At 40.7% G+C, this 20,504-nt stretch overlaps 1 long non-coding RNA gene across 2 annotated transcripts; it reads right to left on the bottom strand.

The window, feature by feature from the left end:
* Positions 1 to 2,054: 2,054 nt before the first annotated feature.
* On the bottom strand, positions 2,055 to 14,677 carry LOC138724509 (uncharacterized). 2 transcript variants are annotated; one of them, XR_011338066.1, is made up of 3 exons: positions 14,614 to 14,677; positions 2,616 to 2,714; positions 2,055 to 2,167 (listed from the first exon to the last, which is right to left on the bottom strand). It is a non-coding gene; the product is annotated as an uncharacterized lncRNA (long non-coding RNA). The 2 variants fall into 2 exon arrangements; XR_011338065.1 differs by lacking the exon at positions 14,614 to 14,677 and adding an exon at positions 4,446 to 4,522.
* Positions 14,678 to 20,504: the final 5,827 nt, after the last annotated feature.

The following is a 20,504-nucleotide window of genomic DNA, read 5'->3' as shown; positions in this document are numbered from 1 at the left end:
GCTCCTACTTTATTCTGAAATGAAAATCTGGACCTTATTTGAGAAAAGAGTAAAATATGATTAAAGAAATACATTTTAAAAGAGCATGTAGTAACCCTACCTCTTGCCTGCTGGATGAAAAAAAAATTTAAAATGGTGCATGTTACAATGAAGACAGTATTTTATCTAATAAGGAGCTTTGCTGTTAGCCCACAAATACACAGGATGTGAGGGAGAAACAAATTGTTTGGCTTTCCAAAACTGGTAGCAAGGAATAGAAGGAAGGACAATGGGTTGTTAAACAGTTCATTTGCTTCTGTCTTTGCAGGAAGGGAAGAATTGCCCACGTCAGGGATATTTCCTGGTATGGCACAGGGACTTCGATAGTCAGATGGTAACACATTTACCAGCTATCTAGTTTTCCCAGAAGTGTCTTGACCTGAGCTGACTCATCTGTGTCCCAGGAGGATGACTAATCATTCTGATTTATTATGCTGTGGCCTGCTAGCCATTTCTACTCTGTTTACATTGGTACCAGTACAATATTTCACACAGAGCAACATAGGTTCTGTACAGACATAGCTATTTAAACTAGATTCAAAACCAAGAAGAATTCATCACCAAGCATCTGCAAAGTTGCAACTACAAATAGACACTTTGGGCAACATTTGGATAAAAGCTGAAACTTTAAAGAGCAGGCAGAGTTACGGACATACTAATAAGATACTTAAGGCTGAAGTTAGTTGATAATTGCAGGCATCTTCCAATGAAATTACAAAATCCTGAGGACTGCACGTAACCTATAAAAAACCCACATAACTATTTTTTACAAGGAAGCAGTGGAGTGCCGTTATGGGAAACAATCTCAATCCTATTAAATTAATAGCTCTCGATGTTGAATATACTAGAAACCATGCTGTGGAATCCAAAAAAAAAAGCCTCTTGAAAAAGCCAGCTAATATTTTGGAGAGTGTGGGGCCACACATTTTCATCTGGGCCAAAATTTTCTTTTAAATGAAGCTCTACTTGAAAAACAACATACTTGGGGTGGGCATCACTCTCTGTTCGTTGTTTTCATGTGATACTGTTATCATCTGCAGACAACAGTCAAGGAAACTTCCATTCATGACAGTAAAGTAGACTAAGCAGAGGACTCAGCAAAGCATGAAAAAACAAGTATAGCATAGCTGATGAAGCAATCCAAAATCCACATGCTCAGATATACAGCAGTACCTCACTAACTACAACAATGTGGCTTTCCCACTGCTATTACACTTGGTATTCCATACTGATTGTATCTTACTGATTTCCCCTTAAATTGTGCTCATTTTGTTTTATTTTGCTTGTTTTGGAAGCTCAACTTGGGATCTGAGCATCACTCTAGCAAATGTCTTTCTCCATCTCAACCCATAATTATAATTTGTGGGACAAATAAAGGCACTGATTATTATATTTCTGCACCAGACTACCCTACTGCCAGGCTTTCTGCTCCAGAGTTTTGTCTAGAAATGGAATGGAGGAGATTATTTTTTTGCCCAGAAGTTCTCTCCTGTCCAGTCTCAATATGTGCACCAATTGTTCTTCTGAACTGACTCCAAGTCAAAGGTGTAAGAGTACAAGGCGTAGGACTGTATTCCACTTGCTCCTCGACCCACTAGGATTATGAAAAGTTGTGGGAAGTTGAACAGTGGGAAAGAGGCAAAGAAGCACAACTTAACCCAGTAGCAAAAATTCCTTCAAAGTAGTGGAAGATGCAACAAGTACCACAAACAGAGGGGCACAGCACAGGCAGATACTGACTCCTCTGGGTGGCTATCCGTGTCAAATAGAAGGGTCTGTGGAGCTAACTCGTCTGCTCCCTTTGAATGTATCAGTCAGAAGTTCTCTCAAAATCACCTGAGTAGGAGTTCTTAAAGTCTACTCTCTGAGTTTGTCCTAGGGAAAGAGAAAGTACTACTGGGGATAAAAAATCTTCCTCAGGAATCAGAAGAATAAAGAGTAATAGCACCAAATGCTTAAGATAATCTTAATCCAAGGATTTTTACTTTATTTTGTATTTGTTTGTTTCATGTCTGCAAGGAATTTCTTACCTTTTTTTTTTCTCCATTCATTTTTGTGTGCCTCTGCAGTTTCTGATTCTGCCAGCATAAGTCTAGGAAGGCTTATTTCCTCATCCTAACTCTTCCTTCTGGCAAAAACACAGGCAAGAATTTTCAAACACAACAAACTCAGAACAAGAGTGGGTTTTTTTCTTATATTGATCAACACTTTATGTTGTTCACACAATCATATTGTGTTTTACACAATATTTATTGATACTTGCATAGTCAAAATCCTCAGAAAAACACATAATATTTTCTTAGCACATCTCTTGTTTATAAATTAATATTTAAAGAGAATAATAAATTGCTCATTTAAAGAATGTACCCAAAATTTGTAACCCTACACTCATTTCTGAGATAACTGGATTGCTCATAATGGCTTTCATGTGAAAAAAAATATTGATGCAAACAAACATCTGCCAGCTGTGTATGAGAAACATTCCTTTTATTACACTGAACTTTGTATTATTAGTGATGTTTCTAATAGGTGTCTTCAGACGCTGATAAAAAGTATTTTGTATTTTCTCAACTCACTCTCATGAAATGGTCTTTTCAAGTGGATCTGTCATTGTGGTTTCCTGGATTTCTTCAGACTTGTTGGAAAGCTTGTAAATTCCCATGGCTGATAGTAAGCTAAGGAAGGAAATAAAAAAGAGTAAATACCACTCAATTGGTATAAGCCCTTTTCTGCTCTTTTTTGGCTGAAAGTGCATTTTAGGAGATTATCATCGGCTTTTACACAATGCGAACTTCAAAACAGTTCCAGCTGGGAATCCATCCGTATATCCATTTTGCACCCTCCATTAAACTCTCTTCCACCACATTGGTCTTCACTAAAGGTACATACTGGTAGACTAATGTTTGGCTGAATTAAGTGGGTCTGGGCTGCTGGTTTGTTTCACAGGAGTACTTCACAATATCAACACAATAAATGGATGAAGCAACAGGAATAATATTTTCACTACACAGAGGAATGACTACAGATTGGAAGTAACAGAGCACTGAACACTTGTTCAAGTTATATCTTTTCTTGTAAGCAGATCATGTACTAAAATTGCTTGTGCTGCTTACTATTTGTATTGCTGCAGATGAGATCAGAATGTAATCCAGCACAATTGCAGAGAGCATGAAATACACAACAAGAACTGTTATTTACTGAGTCCTGCTTTACTTTTCAAAAAACTGGAGGGTGTGTATAACAGTGGAAGGATCACATCCTCTGAAGAGGAGATCCCAGATTTTGCTGCGGTTGTTCCAAAAGAAGATGCAGGAAGAAATTCTGACTGGCATAATGCAGTTAGAGGAATATTGACACTGAGTTGACCCGGTAGCAGCACTCAGAGCTGATGAAGAGATTTAAATGGTGCTTTCTGGTGAGGAGTGCAAAAGTCAGAAGTCATAACCCAAAATAATTGTGTATACCGGAAATTCAAACTATTTCACTCAGGGTCAGAATAATGAACTCATGGAATTAGTTGCCAAGTAAGAACATGGAAAGAAGCACAGCAGTCTAAGTGGCTTGGAGACGTCTTGGCACTTTTATGAAGAGAGAAGGGATTAAAGACACAGTGAGAAAACAGAAAATGGGGGGTTAAGAGAAACTCAAGGGGGAACAAGCCTGGGATGTCAAGTGGCATTTTCCTCTCCAGACATTTCCTTTATGTCATCCTTCGCAAAGTCATCATGTCAGATTGAACAAACAACCACTAATGCTTAGATGAGGAATGGACTTCTGCAGGACTGAAACAGGGATGAAGCAGCACCGTCTTCTCCTCTGCTCCATAAGAAAACTAACTGCTAACAAACAAGAGTAGACTTCTTTATCTATATACAATGTCATGCATTTGACCCGCTCAATCTAATGTAGCACATAAGGTTTTCTCATATCAGCCTCTTACTGCAACCTTATCTTTCCCACTCAAATCACAATACCACAACTGACCAGATAAAATAATTAAACTGAAATAGCTTAAAGTCAGAACACAACACAGCTGTCTAATGTACACTTCAGTGGTGACACACTTCCTAAAGACCAGTACTATTTCTATACTACCTAGGACATTTGTAGGCCTGTGCAACGGCAGGAAGCAGCAGAGCTGCCACATCACTGTTTTAACTGATGAAGAATAAAGGCACTATTTCAGATTTTTTTTACTCTGCTCTCTTTTTAGAACAAAACTTGTTCTCATTGAAGAGTTAGCTTCAGATATAAAACCATTGCAACCGGAGCCTACATAACTATATAAAAAAGATGTGTAAACAAGATGCACTTTTAACATCAGGTTTTAAAGCAAGACTGCAGTAAAAGTTCTTACTACTTGACTCTTCCAGAAATTGTTCCTACAAGTGAATTAATTCTCTTACATTTTAGCTGCTTTCCTTTGCCTCTTGTATGAGTTGACACAAACTGCAATAAATAAGGCACATGAAGACTTCTCTAATCAGCTTTGTACTCATCTGTCCCCAGAATGCATAGGACACTCAACTGCTCTATAGCATTAGCTCACTCCATTGTGCTGTGTGCCAGCTTGTTGAGTTGGGCTCAAATTCCTTAGTCTCCAATGTACCTGCAAAAACAAGATCCAAAAAGGAGAGGACTTAGATTATGTCAGGGGTGACACATCATAGAATTATGAGTACACTGATAAAACTATCTTGGCACCTGACTATTCTCAACAGCATAAACCAAATTACATTTTCCATAGACAAGTCTACCTGCATACATATCATCATATAATCACCCAGTCAAGGTGGGGGGGGATCCTTTCGCTGATATTCTGTGAAATACACAGTTGTGTCTCAGCAGACTCAATGCTTAACTGGATTGTCTCCAAATCTTGCCAGCTGACAGGCTTTCTCACAGGCAGAGGCACTGAGTAGTTCTTGTACCTTTCTAATGCTGAGGAAAATCCCTGAGTGTGCCTGGTCCATGGCAACAGCGTGCCAGGCCAGATGGACAGAGATTCTTCAAGCAAGGCAGGAGCTCAAGTGGGGGCTGATTCAGATTAGGAATGAGTCAAAGCAAAAAAGCATGGGACAGGCTTTCATTCAGGCTACGGAATTTGTCCTGAGCTAAGAAAGAAAAACGCCAATAGTTTTCTGAATCACAGGCGGTCTAACCGCAGCAAATCGTTGAAATTTTGGAGCATCACAACCATTTTACCAGGGACCAGACGCTTTTTGACAAAAGGCATAAGAAAGATTGTGTCTTATGATTTTTGCATAGAAATCAGCTTTGTGAGCTCAGATCCTGGGATGCAGCATTAAAGAACAAACCTCTGCCTTTATCCACAGAGACAGCAATTTCCCCAGCTCTTCAGCTTTTGGTTACCACTTGATGTTAAAATCTTTGCAGACTGTCTTATTAAAACAGACAAAAGTTTGTTTGGTTTTCCTCTCTCATCTCCTTAAAAACAGTATAGAATCACACTTTCCTCAAAATGTCTCTGAGCTGCCCTAGAATTTCAGGTAACCTACACGTGTTTCTACTCATTGTCAGGCTGACACCCCTACCTATCTCCCCTGAGACCCATAGTACTATTTTAATGCCTTCTAAACCTATCTATGTTTCATATAAGAGGGAAACGCAATATCTTGGGACTGATAAAAAGATAATTCAAATTATGATTGTAACCATTTACCCCAAGTAAATCATAAAACCATTTCCTCCAATTTGAATTTTGTTTTGTTAAGCCTAATTTGGTTTCTAATATAATCTACAATTCATTACTTTCAATATTCTGAAATGTTAGAGCATTGAAGCTCCCCCTTAATTGAAAAGAACAATTAATTATAGCTTAGTATTGAATAAGAAGCTCTGAATTAGTAATATTTTGTATTCTGAGAGATAATGGTTATAGAGATACAAAAACATTCATAGAAGTAGATGCAGAGAATTCATCTATCTAGAATTGTACAATCCTGATTCTAAAAGAAATTTATACATACAAACCCAGGCAGGGATTCCAGAAGTTGAAGAAGGCAAAGTAAGATTTTTGTCTCCTTCCCCACATCCCGCCATTGGTGTGATTAGGTGCAGCACATTGATCACAGACCCCACATATCCCACAGATAGCTGACAGCTATAAGGCTATAAGTACAACATGTGGGATGCAGAGTATTGCTCTATCCTCACCTTCCATGCACACAGTCTGCCCAGCACCCAGGGCACACGCTTGTGCTTGGGCAGCCACATGGGTAGTGTCTGCATAGGGCTCACCGCAGCACAAGCAGACAGAAATAGAGGATTTTAAGCACTTGCTCTAATTTGTGACTTACTGTTGCACAGGCTCGCTCCGACCCATTCCATTTTGTCATTTTGGTCCAAAATTTTGCCTGATCTGTAGAGGTTTGTCTTTAATGGAAGAATCTCCACGAGCCTTTGTCAACCAACAAGATCAGTGCCCAAACAAAACAAGTTACTACCCTCTCTGAACCCTCCCATACGATTGCTATGTTAAAGCAATTTGTAACAAAGGATTTGAAACTCATTATTCAATAATGGGTGTCATTCAGATTTCAAATTCTATCTGGTTCTGTTAATTACATGTCAACGATTTTTTTTTCTCCTTTTCCAATGGAAAAATAAGGTGCTGCCACTGGCAGCCTGTCTAAAAGGTTCAAATGTCAGGGCAGTAATTATAAATGGAATGGATTTGACTGAACCGATGAGAGAATAAAAATAGCTATTTGAGACTCCCTGACAAGTTGCTGTGACAGGAAAAAGCTTAGAACTGCTTTCACCTACCTGCCTGTGGGTGACTTTGGCTCAGTGCTGAATGGTACAGCACAGTATGTGACACCAGAAGAATAAAATATGTGGCCTAAAACCTCAGTGGCTCTTCCTACAGCCAGGACTAATGCGTCTTGCTTTACTTCTTAGGTGAGAGACTGACAAGGGAGTATCATGGTCTCACCTTGGCCAAGCACTGAACACAGTGCACAAAGGGGCTGAACGCGGTGGGCCACGATACTCCCATAGTAGGAAGGAAGCTCAGAAATGGCAGTTCTGCAATTGCAAGGTAAGAACTGTAGTTTAGATATAGTCACTGCAATAAAGCATGGAGGACAGGACAGGGCTCAGGTCAAGCATTGAGAAAGTTGTCCACACAACAGCAACTCAGGCTTCTGACAACTGAGTCATTTGTCTGACTTCAATACCTCACTGATGCTTTAATACACATCCTATATTTATTTTCTACATGGCTTTTAACAGCTCTTTCTTGTCTGGGTTATATAAATATAAATTTCAAACACAGGAATGATTCTGTACTGGATAGTTAACGCTCCTTCTAACTATCAATAAAAGTCAGAAGGTGACACTGCTTATCCCTCCTGAAGGCTCAGGGACACATCAGGAAAGCAAGTAACATAGCAAAAAACTAAAAGATAACACACAAAAAAATGAGACGAAAGAAACTTTAAATGCTGGAAATATGAAGAGACCAAAGAGAAGGCTTTAATTTGCTGGATGTTATTCAGCCCAAGCAAATCTGAAAATTTATGAGGACAACATGACACCTGACTTGCCTCCAAAGAGAACACAGTTTGCAATGTCAGGTGGCTACTTCTGTTGAGCAGGGGGAAGACTTGAGGAAGCTCTCTCCTCGGCTCCTCTGGTACAGTGTCGCAAACAACCTCTGAAGACTTCCTAGCAGAAACCTCAATTCAGGTACAGCAGAGGGACCAGAATGAATAGGATCACATGGTCAAAGGCTATTTTGCATCTTTGAATTTAACTTTGCCTACTGTAGAACAAGAAGAGCCATTCTGACATTCACTGTAAAGCACTTAAAGAGCTAGAAAGTAGAAATGGCAAATACGAATTTGCCATCATTATTCAATGAGGATTCAAGGAAACAGTGATATCAGGATTGTAGAGATAAATGAGATAACTAAAATTCTCCTATGCCAGGAGAGGGATATCTGAAATAAGGGGTTCTCTATTCTCTCCTTCCTCCCTCAGGGACAATGGCATCAGGAGGTAGGAAAGTTGCTGATTCCTCCTTGGACCTGCATATCTTCACCACAGCAACTGGTAACTAAATATTCTTGAATTAAAAACATACTAGAGCAGGTATGTCTCAATAAACACAATATATTCATGCTGTTTGGCCATTTTGTTAGCCACTTCATATTTCCTTAACACCACCACTCACAGGCTGTCCGAGACCTTTAAATAAGCAGCAGTGAAAAGCACCAAAAATATAAAAATAGGACATTTAAAATAGTTTAACAGTTTCCTGGGAAAAGTACCTATCTGACCAGCTCATGTATCCACAACTGTCGCATCCATAAAGAAGGTCCTTTAAAGATTGAAAAGACCGTGTCCTGTCTTCCTCCATTATGCATTTTACAGACCTCTTATGGCTGTCTTCCTCTTTTTATATATATCTGCTTTCTGTCTACTATTCTCAAAAATTCTTCTCCCATCAATGTTTTCAGTTCTCCTGCTACCTTTCAAGACTTTTGCTCTAGCCAAGTTGTCATGTAACCTGGCTTCTCTGAAGGCATTGCCTGCAGCTAATTCTGTGCGGAAAAGACACCAGCCTGGGAAAGCAGCAGGGAAGGTTCAATTAAAGGCAGTACAGAAGACGTGCTTCATGTGCAACCTCTCTCCTGCTCTCCAATGACATATCAGCCTCCTTGATCATTCCTACAGATAGCAGCAAAACCAAAAAATGACACAAGAGAAAATGGCTTGTCAAAATAGATGATGACCTGTGCCACCAATTTTCTTCTTAAAGGGATGTTTTTGTTTCTTAGTGGCACTATTTTCCCACTAGGGATGTATCAAGGCTCAAAATTCTCAATCTGTTTCTGTCATCACACAAGAGAAGGCTCTTTCAACTTATATTTCTGTGGTGGGATGCAAGATTAAGCACAAAATTAATGACCAAAATTTTTTTGCCCCCTGAAAGGACAAAATCTGCTGTTGAATATTTCCAAGATCTTTGATTCACACCTCTTCCTCTCAAAATGTGTTTTCACCCATCTCATCTGAGCATCTTCAGGATTTTCCAGGTTCTTGCTCTCTCTGCTCTTCTTTTTTTCCAAGACATGATCATAGTACACAAGGAGAACAGCATAAAACTGTAGCATAAAGAAGAAAGCCCTGGAAAACTGGTATGTTTAACACCTTTCAACCAATCTGAAGAGCTTGAGAAGATGAGAGAAAATTCTCTGTCATTGCATATTGTTGCAGTAAAAGGAAAATCACCTAATAACAGCTGACCTTTAGGCTTACTTGCTTTTGTAACAGGCTTATGCCACTACTAACTCAACGTGGTCTGAATTAAATTCTAGGTAAAATGGTCAGAATCCTTCTGCATCCTTACATGGTCTTACTCTCCCAAAGGGGACAGCCTCTGCACAGATTCTCTGTACTTGGCTCTGCACACAGCGTCCTAAGAAAGTCATTTTAGAAGCAGTGTTCTAGATTTCTTAAACAAGCAGTATACACTGGAATAGTCACTGCCAAGGATTAAAATAACGCCTAAGTGATTTTTTCCAGGCACTCAACAATACAGTATACTTTTCATCCAACAGCCTTTTATGTGACACTTTTATATAAAAATGTTTACAGGAAATAGCAAACTTTCCTTTTGTTCTTCAGGCTGCATGGACCCCCACAAAATGCAAATCCTGAGTGAAGTCATCAAACTACCTGACACTTAAAAATGAGCACATTTAAGTATCCTGCTCAAGATCAAATAGCGGCTCCCACCAGCTAAACGGATATTTCAAACACTGGATAACTGATTTTCTTCCTGGCCTCCAACTCCCACTTTTAATGGGGAGTTACATTGTGAATTTTTATTAGCTAAGACTGTGGGCATTACAGGGTCAAACAAAGTTGGTTTCCATTTGCACTTGCACAGTGTGATGTCTAGGTCTTCACTTTTCTGCAGAGTTTTAAAACTTGAAATGAGGACTGGGGACTGTCAAGGAGACAAAACATGTCAAGACACAGCACCACAGCACAGCAGAGTCTATCCGCTTTCTACCAGACTTGTGAGGAAGGCTGGTGACAGCCACTGGAAAGCACCAGCCAAAACACCAGAATCCACTTCTTCAAGGGCTTTTCCAAAGAAATGATAATGCTTCAAATCACTAGAGAACTCTGAGGATTCTTTCCTCCAAAGAGTTTAATAATGATGTAAAAACATCTATTGAATTTAGTTTCCCCTTTCTCCCATCATCCCTCCAAAGTTCTAGGTGGGGTATTTTTCCACAAAATTGAAACCCCAAAAGCTGGAAAGTCTCAAAATCAATTTGCAAGTGACTTCTTCACCTGCAGCACATAGAGAAAGAGGCACACTGAGGTTCCCAGTGCTGAGTCTAGTTGATATTGGCTGTCCTACAGATGCTTAGACCCTCCTGTGCTGGGCAAACGACAACATAAGGCCTCCAGCTGAGTAGCAGTGACCCATAAGAAAGCAGTAAAGCTTTCCTAAAAAGCAGCCTTCCTAAGAAGAACCTGTCATTTTTCTCTTTCATTCTTGGTAGAAAGCTGTCAGGTCTGTACTTCCCCTTCCTCTGTCCTTCCTTACACAGGAGGACTTTTAATCAAGTGATTCTATCATAGTCAAGGCTCCTCTCATGAAAGAAAAACGTGCACCCTTTCAGCTCACTAATTGCAAGAACAAAGAACGAGAGCAATATGGGATATGCTATGGTACTTGGCCAATGGATGGGAAGACTGTGCGCCCTCAGGCTACGCTGGCTGCACAAGTTGTGCTGTGAGGGTGCATTTTCCCTCATGGCTCCACTGCCAGCAGCCACAACGCTGCTTGTGGGGTGGTGTGTGTACTGGCTGTGTGACATGATGCCAGCTAAAAAATTTCAGGATGGGAACAATCTGTTGGGACAGGAATTTCTTACACATCCTTTGCTAGTGGAGAAAATCCATCAACAAGCTACACGTTGAGCACAAAGAAGCTGCAGGTTCTCTTCACGTCTGCTCTCTCACTGCCAACTGTGGGAAGCCGCTACTAAAGAAAAGGGGCTTAATATTTTGCCATGTTCTTTGTTCTTTCTCACCCTAAGGCCTTATCCCAGCTAACAGGGAAGTAAATTGGCAGTTAAGGAATGCTGGCAGTTAGCAGTCCTGTTGCTGTAGGGTTGCTTTGTTTCTCCTTGTAAATAGTCAGTATATTTTACATCTTCCATCAAGCTGCAGACAGGTGTGAAAGCTACACTTCCAGCCTTGCTGCTGCAAGGGGAGATGCCAGGTGCCTGTGTAGAGGTGACTTTCCAGAAGGGATGCTGAGGTGCCTGCTCTTGTGCCTCCCTGAGCACATTCAGGGAAAATACAAAGTTTCCAGGCAGATGGGACAGAGTCTGGCTCTTTACACAACAAATCCAATTGACCAGCCATATGAAGTATTGGACATTTTAAATTTTCAGAATTTATCCAAAGATACCGTTAATTTGAAATATCTTGTTCCAAACGTTCCTCAGGTCAGAAGCTAGTTGAGCCAAGATCCAGCCCAGATTCTCACTTCAAGGCTGATGATCCTAAAAACTGAAGTCCAAAAAAAATTAAAAAATAACAGCAATAAAATTTTCTACAAACCAGACATTCTGTTTTCCACCCTCCTTGGAATGTGTTTCATCGAATGCAACAATGACAATCTTGGCAAAGATACCAGAATTTTATCACTTACTTTTTCCTGAGGAGTCCTGCAATATTTATTACCTGCATAGGATGAGCATAATGGAATTCATTCTAATGTTTCATCCAGAAGAGAGTTCATGAGAAAGTAATACCATGGGTTTTTTTACAAGTAGAACCAAGAGAAATATGATTGAGACTTGGCCAATTCACCTTTTTAAAAAGCTTATCCATTTGTAGACATTGTAAACTTCAGTTCCTCATACTCAGGACGTGCACCTGACCACACAACCATACAGTACTTTGAAGTAAGGGTGAGCCTGCAGTCAGACAGACAAATTGCTTCAGCTCACATCTCTCTCTGACATTTTTGTCTTTCTTCAAGAACCAAGTTGGATAAAAGCAAATCTCTTGAGGGGAAAAATATGTTTCCACTTAGTGAGGAACCATCACTTTATCCACCCTCAGACTGAGAAACAAGCAGCATTTAGCTTTAGGATAAGGAAAGGAACGCACAAAAGTTGAACTAGCTGATGAGCAGCAGTGCTACGAGAAGGCAGGAAGTGTACCAAAGTGTAAAAAAATTACCTCTGCAGCCCCCATGAGGTGTAGTGCATGGGGTTTTCAAAGAAAGCACATCTTGGGGGTGCAACAGGAAAATCATAATTCCTTTTGAAATAATTCCCAGGAAAACTGACAGCACTTTTAGAGCCAAAAGTCCCACTGGGGGAAGAAGCAGCACCGTAAGTTACAGGAGAGAAGCCAGGTAATAGAGGAAGAGACCCAGTAGAGCTGTCGGGATTCAAGAATGCACTATCATATATAGTCACATATAGTCAGTCACCTGCCCTTTCAAAATCATTCCCCATTACGAGCTATAAATAGACTTCTGCAATGTAGGAGGGGAAGGGGCAGTCAGAAAAGGAGGAATTACCGTCCCCCTAGCCTGTGCTAGCTGTGTCTGCAGGCACAAGCAGGCCACAATGTCTGTGAAGCAATAAGATACATGACAAGCTGATGAAACGGCAGAGCTTAAAAATAACATTGCTGACTGGAAAATGTCAGTGTCCACTATGCAGGACACACTCTTGGGGCTAACTGCAAAAGGTTTCTGAAGTTCTCTGTGGAGGGTGTTTAGATATTGAAAGATGGATAGAAACAACACATCACGTAGGGAAAAGAAAAGACAATTCTCAGATTTCTTTAGTCCTCTTGAGGGTACTCTGAAACTGCCTGCAACACCAGAGCTGCAAAGGCAGGAAATGTGGAGGTCTCCAACATGTGCATTTCTACAGATAATTAAAGTGTTTTAACTATACAACAAAGTAGCTCAGGAGAGCCAAAATGTTCAGGATTAAAATTGTTCCAGAAATTGGGCATGGAAATGGCTGAAGAAAAAGCCACATCTACGCAATCCAAAATAAGTTGTAATAAAATAGTTTAGGACATATCTTGTTACTTTGTATGCATTGAATAATGGGTAATTTCACAACTTGCAATGCCTGTACTTAAGCAAAGCTTTTACAAACCAAATTCATTAAGTTCTGCTCAAGGGACTCTCTTGCAACACTGTGGAACATGCAATATCCACAGGTATTGCAACATCTAATTGCAAAATAAAGGCTGATTTCCTACAAACCTCCTCATGCCCTCCTTTCAGCCAACAATGACAGTGTTACACGGGGATACTTTTCTTTTGGGTTAGTAACTTGAATCAGCCCAATCACCATCCGACATGGACCAAACATCCAACTCAAGGGAAATAGCAGAATTGCAGGGTCAGGAGCTACAGGCGAGAGGAGGAGGTAAGACTTCTCCTGCCAGTAATACTGAGCACTGCAATGCTGCTCACAAATTGCTCAGCTGTCCTTTTAGTTAAAGGAGAGAGTTCTGCAAGTCAGTACTGTGCCCCAGGAAGGCAGTGCTGCACTCACCGCACAGGTTGTGGCCACAATTGGAAAGATCAGGGAAAGACAAACTTCTCGTGAACATACATTGGCCCAGAAAAAAACAGTTATCTGTGAGTGACAAGCTAACAAAGGGAGCTTGTAAATACACAAGCTTGGAAATCGAGTGCAGTTATTCATGGCCACTGACTAAAGAACAGAAGGTATCTTGAAACAACTTACATAATGCCAGGTTTGCTGGTACCTCTCCTCTTTCCTCCTTGTTCTTAGCTGCTCCCTATGCTCTGATTGTCTTTTCAATGCACAGTTCCTATTTTTTCATTATATACTCGAGCCAACTTCTACCTCTTCCTCCAGCTTCCACATCAGAATGATTGGGAATGAAGCATCACTATGCCTTGTTCTAGAGAGACAATGCAGTCTGAATTTATGTACAAAGTGAACTTAGCCTCTCGTGATCACAGGATGAAAGCGGTATCTTCCAGAAGAGTTGAGAGTGGGACCCAGCTGAAAGTCAAAGGGCTCTGGAGGACCCTCCAAGTCTATGGGTCAGTGATACAGCCAGGCTGACCTGCTGGTTGGCAGCTGCAGATGGAGGACTCCAGCTGCCCTATGTTGTTATTCTCCTCTCCCCTGTGCCTCCAGCTCCAGGCGCGACCTGTGCAGGCCAGCCCCTTCTGTGGCAGGAGCCCTAGTGATTATCTAGTTCAGTTCACTGGCATGGCAGACAACTTAACTTCAGTTATTAGCTCTTACAAACTAACTTAGGTGAGCAAGCCATGGTAGTGTACCAGAGCTCATGCAGGGAAAGCAGCAGGAGAATGCAGCAGGGGACAGAAAGCTGGAAGGAGCAGGATTGTTCCCTCTCACTTGGTAAACTGAGCAACATCATCAAACTGTACATGACTTGTGCTGGTAGAGCACATACTGAGTGTCTCTTTATAGCTCTGCCGAATTCAGTCATTGAGCACTCAGGCACTCTCAAATAAGAGTGAGAGGAAAAGGTTACCTGATCAATCGAGTATTTCCTTCAGCTGCAGTTCTTTTTCCTACAGGAAGCCTTGGTTTGTATAAGCCACTCAAGAAGCAAACATCAAAGGACTCCTCTATCACTTAGTCAGGGTAATAGACTGTACTTGAACTCTACTCAGTGAAGTGAAACTTCTTAAGCTGAGAGCTGAAGTTAAATTTGTTATTCCTGGCAAAGTGCCCAAGAGGAAATGGATCTAGAGCAGGAGTTTGTTTGTTAGATAGCAGAGAGGGATTGACACTTCAATAATAAACCACAAAAGCAGGGAGTCTAGAAAGAGCTGCTGAAACTGCCGATTGTTCTAAAATCTACTCTTAATGCTGTATTGGTTACAAGACCTCCTTTTAGTAACTGGCAAATAATGGAAAGCAGAAAGCGTGAAACATCAGTAAGGAGTTTGGGCAAAGGCTCTGCACATGAAGCTGATTGAAAAGAATAGGACGAAAAAGTACATTATCAGCCACATTAGGTCTTTTTCATACAGTAGTTGTTACTTAACAAGCAGGGATAAAAGATGCTCCTTCACTGGAGTCACAAGGTACTGACTGCCAGTTCTATCCACACTGAGCATTTCTGTGCCCATATCCTGCCCACCATTATAAAAAAAACACGGTGCCAGGAGCTCTCAGTTGTTTGATAACATAAACTGCAACATACAGCTGGGATCCCACTCCAGTGTGCTGTCCTGTAGATCTGCTTGCCTGTGTGCCTAGAGGTACGTAAGCTCATGGACCACCTGCCATACTACAGCAGACCGCCTCAGTCAAGCCAAGCTCTAGAAAGCTAACACAAAATGTGGACTTTGGTGAACAGACAGAAAAATTGTTTCACTGCACTGAAATTCTTTGCTGTTTCTGAAAACAATCAACTGCACCTGACAGCCACACCTTGTGCAAAAACACCACAGGAACTTCACCCAGTCATCTCCTCCATGGAGCTCAATTAAGATACCATCTTCTAAAAAAGAAATCTGAAGTTGCATTTTGGCTTCTGGATTAATGAGGGTTACCTCTTTATTATACACTAACAGTAAAAATAATGCATGTTAACATGGTATTTTGGGATCTCCTTTTCTGGCAATAACTTAGAAGCTGCATTAAGAGACAACTCAAAGAAATGAAACCCCTCAACAAGAGCAAAAGCAGTTCATTCACCAAAAACACCAAGATACTTGATCTCTGCAGGAATTTAAATTTCTTTCCACTTCACCATGCCTGGAGTATAGTTTAAAGAGCCGATTAAGTATATAGATTTAAGAACAACTTCAAATATGAAGAAGTGCCAATGTGCATGTTTGGTAATGACTCATCCAAAGTTTATTAAACAGATTTTGCGACATAGAGGAATTCTAAATATTGTTATATCACATTCCTTGGTATTCTGCTCCTTTACTAAACATTTTATTTGGAAAGGCTTTGTCTAAAGGTCCCCATGTAATCTATGAATGGAACAGAAAAGCATGCTTAGATGTGAGGTACCAACTGCCAATGTCTCATACCTGCCACTACTCCCAGGCAGCATGGACACTGGCAGCTCCCAGAGTACATTTGTCCTTCCATGCGGACAGACTGGGATCCATCCATCAAACCCTCCATAGGCACAGAAAAGAATCTGCAGCTGATTATAAACATTACTCACCTCCCTGTCCCCACTTCCCCCTGTTCCCCCCCAAAAAAACCAGTAAAAATTAAAGCACATGAAAGCATCCTATGGATCAATCTGAGACCATGAGCTGCCACACTGACCTACACTGTCTCTGCCACATACCACCATAAAAGATGCAGTTTGAACAGTGTCCAAATATGTTTCCTGTAGTTTCTGCCTAGGCTTTGGAGAGATTGTCTATTGGGAAGAAAAGAGGAATTAGAAAGAATTTATCCATAATTAAGTAAACACGCTATTGGACAAGTTTAACAAAATAGCAAATAGCTCCTGAAAGCTTTTTATACCAGAAGAAGACAAAACAAAATTTAAAAAAAAATAAAAAGAAAGAGGAGAAAAAAAAAGAAAAAGAGATAGAAACCACCCTAAAGAGGAACAGGAGAGCATGAAATCGTATTTTGTCTTTCTGTACAAGAACTACAGTATGCTGTTGATACTTTGCTTTCAGATTCTCACCCAGTAGCTATTATGATCAAATCTACAGCAACTCTGTATGTAAACACAGAGGAAGAGGGCTGGTGGAAACTGTCTTATTCTTCAAAGCCATGAAAGCTGTAAACAGGTAACATCTCTATCTTTAAAATAACAGTTTTAGCTAATTGGGTTGTCATTTTTCCAGCTGAAAATCACCAAAGCATTTGCCTCCTGAGCTCAGGGATAAAGCCTCCAGAGACCATGAGTCAGTGAATGAAAACGGTTTTGGGTCCCATGGCAAAGAAAGTACTTTGCAGTCAAAAATAGATACATTTCTTGTGGGAAAAAACAGCCCAACTCCTTCCTCTCCCATAGATAATAAAGCAAAATGTCAGACACCTCCCAGTCTCCATTCCCAGGAGATCAATAGCACCGCAATGATTACTTTGGTGATTTTTTTTTCCCTTAAAGGTTAGCTTCTGTCTAAATGCAAATCACAACCTAACAGCCACCACACACAGCTTATGGGAGGATGGGTGTGGGATGTAAAGTTGCTGCTAGCATCCAACTACTGTGGCTACAAAAAGCAGCAGGATTTGGACAGTTGTAAGACACAAAGCTCGGGCAGGAAGGCAAGGCCAGGAGACGGGGAAAGGTTGGGTGCAGGGGAGTGGACAGTGCCTGCATTCAGTGCACGACAGCGGGGAGCTCCAAAGCAATGCGAGGAGCTCGCATGCAGGGAAAACCTACCTGTAGGCTTGGTTTTGCACTTACGCTGCAGAAAGCCCATGGCATTCATTTACTGTGTGGACAGTCTGCAGTAGAGGCTGGGGCTGAGAGTGAAAGCGGATTAGTGCGCTGCTGAATCTGGTTGGCTGAATTTGGGCTGAAGCAGTACAGCAACACAGAGTGAAACCACTTAACTCAAAGATAATATTCAAGGGTAAAAAGTATGCCATGGATACCTCTTTAATTCAAAGGCTTTCAAGCAGCAGGTTCCATGACTCCAGTACAGGAGCACCTGTGACCCTTGCATCATAACAGCTCTGACAGGAGTGCAGAGCCACTGGACCTGCAGCGTTGCTGGCCTTCCTATCTGCTGCAGCAGAAAATTTGCAGCCCCAGCACAAGCAAGCAGAGGGTCTGAAATCATCACACAGCATCGTTGCAACACCCCCATACTGTGCCACAGCACTGCAGCATCATGTAAGGCCACAACTTATCAGGAGTTGCTACCCATCCTCAACCCTTCTGGACCCTTCGGCACTGCACATCACACCTGTACCTTGTGCTGAGTTTGCAGACATTCATCTCTGGGCCAGGGACAGAAGCATGGACAGACACGAGGACACTCCCCAGAAGTTATTCTGGTCCACTGCTCTCATTTCACTCAGTTATTTCTACATCAAATTCTGGGGGAAGAAAAAGAAAACAAGAAAAAAAATCCCAGACAGGCATTTAAACTGCTCTCCAGGACGTGTGCTACCACAGCAGGCTCTGCAAAGCTCTTGCAGTACCAGGGGAGTTAGGAAAAGGGGGTGGAATATCACAAGAGATGGCTTTGCTTACTCACATCATCGGTGCAGGCACATTTGTTTACATTGGATTGGCTTCGTCTAAACTTTGCTGGAGGTTGACCATAATATTTACAAGCTAAAAGAACAATTATGTAGCTGAGAGCAGCTAAATGGAACAAAACAAAACCAGAGAGGCAGAAATCATGTCATCTGCAAAAGTCAAAAAACCAAGCAGCCATCAGACCACACATCCTCCCCACGCTAGATAAATTTACACCGCGGCACTATTTGTGCCGCTTTACGGCAGTATGGATGTTCTTTGAGTTTATAAACACTAATGGCGCTTATGTGCTCCATGTACTGATTTGTACCATAAAAATTTATATGAAAGGCTATTTCCTATGCCTCATCTGTTTGTTTATGGAGTCCACCTTTAAAAGACCAGTATTCTTTCCTCTGGGGCCTGTTTACTGTCTGCACCTGTGATGGTTTCTTCAGTCTGAATCTCATGGGCTGTATTTATTACATAATTGTTTTCCCTCTTTTAGACACCATTAATCATCCCTCTGCCAAGATCTTCTTCCCACACCAGGCTTTACTGTACATTCCTCACGTTTCTGTACCATGATATCAGTCCAGAAGTGGAACAAAGATAAGAATGGCTCAAGATTTTCTTTCAAATGATCCCTTTTCTCTAAAGCTATATATAAAATAAAAACCTAATATTCACAGTGGCATTCAGAAAGGACCAGGTTGGGGGATTTGGGGCCCTCTCATATTCCATATCCTTATTTCCTGAAAACTAAAAGAACAGATGCAAAATGATTTGGGGAAAATGACTGCAGAAACACAGAGACCAAAGCAAGTACCACACAGCTTTCTAATCAATGGTAAATCAACCAGGCAAGTATGTAAATTACATCTGCAAATGTTTTGAAAATACTTCATCAACTATGCTTCAAAAATGATGAAATTTTTTCACACTTTTCAGTGTTTGGGAAAGTGAGATAGTTGCATATATTTAACACTTTTTTTGCCACTGTAGCTGATTTTTTACATTTTAGAACAGCAAGAAGAAATGAATGCTGAGACACAATTTCCATTCATTTGCATTTTTCAGAGATAGGATGGACTCCAAATTTCTAATTATGATTTTCAGTTTATAAAAGAAAGAAAACTGTAATAATCTGGCAAATCACTATTCTCGGGGAAACATTCATCCTGCGGTGGTTTTATTTGACTTAAGTTCTCAATGTAGGGAATTTCCAACTAAGTAAAGATCTCTGTCTTATTTTGTTATAACACTAACATTGTGAAAAGTAAAGACTCACATAACGTCATAGCAACGTATCAGAAGAACAGTGCTGTAACATGTCTGGCTGTCAAGTATCAGCCTATAAAAATACCTACGCAGCTCTGTTCTTGTCTTGGAGTAAAGAAGAGAGCTGTTCAGGCAGAACAATATTTGTTTTATTGACAGATTTTACTGTTATCTGTTACCCACCAGCGGCCTCCATTTGCAGTTTTCATCATAGAGTAATTGCTTATTAGACGCATTAGTCGGTTGTTTATTTGAAAACTATTATGCTAATAAGGAGTGATCATCTTAGCAAGGTGCGCTCTTTACAACTTTATTTGTTTATCCTCAGGGACTAAACTTCTGAAACCCCAAACCTTTTGTTGCATACTGAAAGATTTGAAAGTAAAATGTCTAAAGTTTTTTTTTTTTCCACGTCTGAGAAATTTGTCCAATAATAATCAGTAGTTTTATTGCTAGTCATAAATAACGGGAGCTGTCTCTGACAGAAAGATATCCATAGGATTGGAGGCCATCACGTACACAACCATTTACTTGCTAAGCATCCTAGAAAAATTATGTTGCTGCTGTATTTGCATATTTTCTTATTATAAATGTTACCATAGCTAAAATATACCAGCCTTAGTGTATTATTAAGCCCAAAGGATAGGAAGAAACAAATCGTAGCATAACTTCTGTGGCTCCGGGAAAGCACCTGTTTTTCTTACCCTGGAGCCCTAGGGGCTTTCTGACCTCGGACTCACCAATAAACTCCCTTTATGGTAACCTAGATAGAATTAGTTCTATTTACACATCACAAGATGTGTGCTGGGGGATATTTGTACTGCACATAGCACGACTTTCAGGCACAAATTAAGAAAACAGTCCTGGGTAGTGCCTACAAGAGTAGTAGAGTGGCAGTGACTCCAACCTGACAGCATGCCAAAGCAGCAATGCTGAGTTATATGGCAGTAGCACAC

Source organism: Phaenicophaeus curvirostris, chromosome 10, assembly GCF_032191515.1.
Source record: "Phaenicophaeus curvirostris isolate KB17595 chromosome 10, BPBGC_Pcur_1.0, whole genome shotgun sequence".
Classification (NCBI taxonomy): Eukaryota; Metazoa; Chordata; class Aves; order Cuculiformes; family Cuculidae; genus Phaenicophaeus; species Phaenicophaeus curvirostris.
This window is presented reverse-complemented; position numbering and strand designations above follow the sequence as displayed.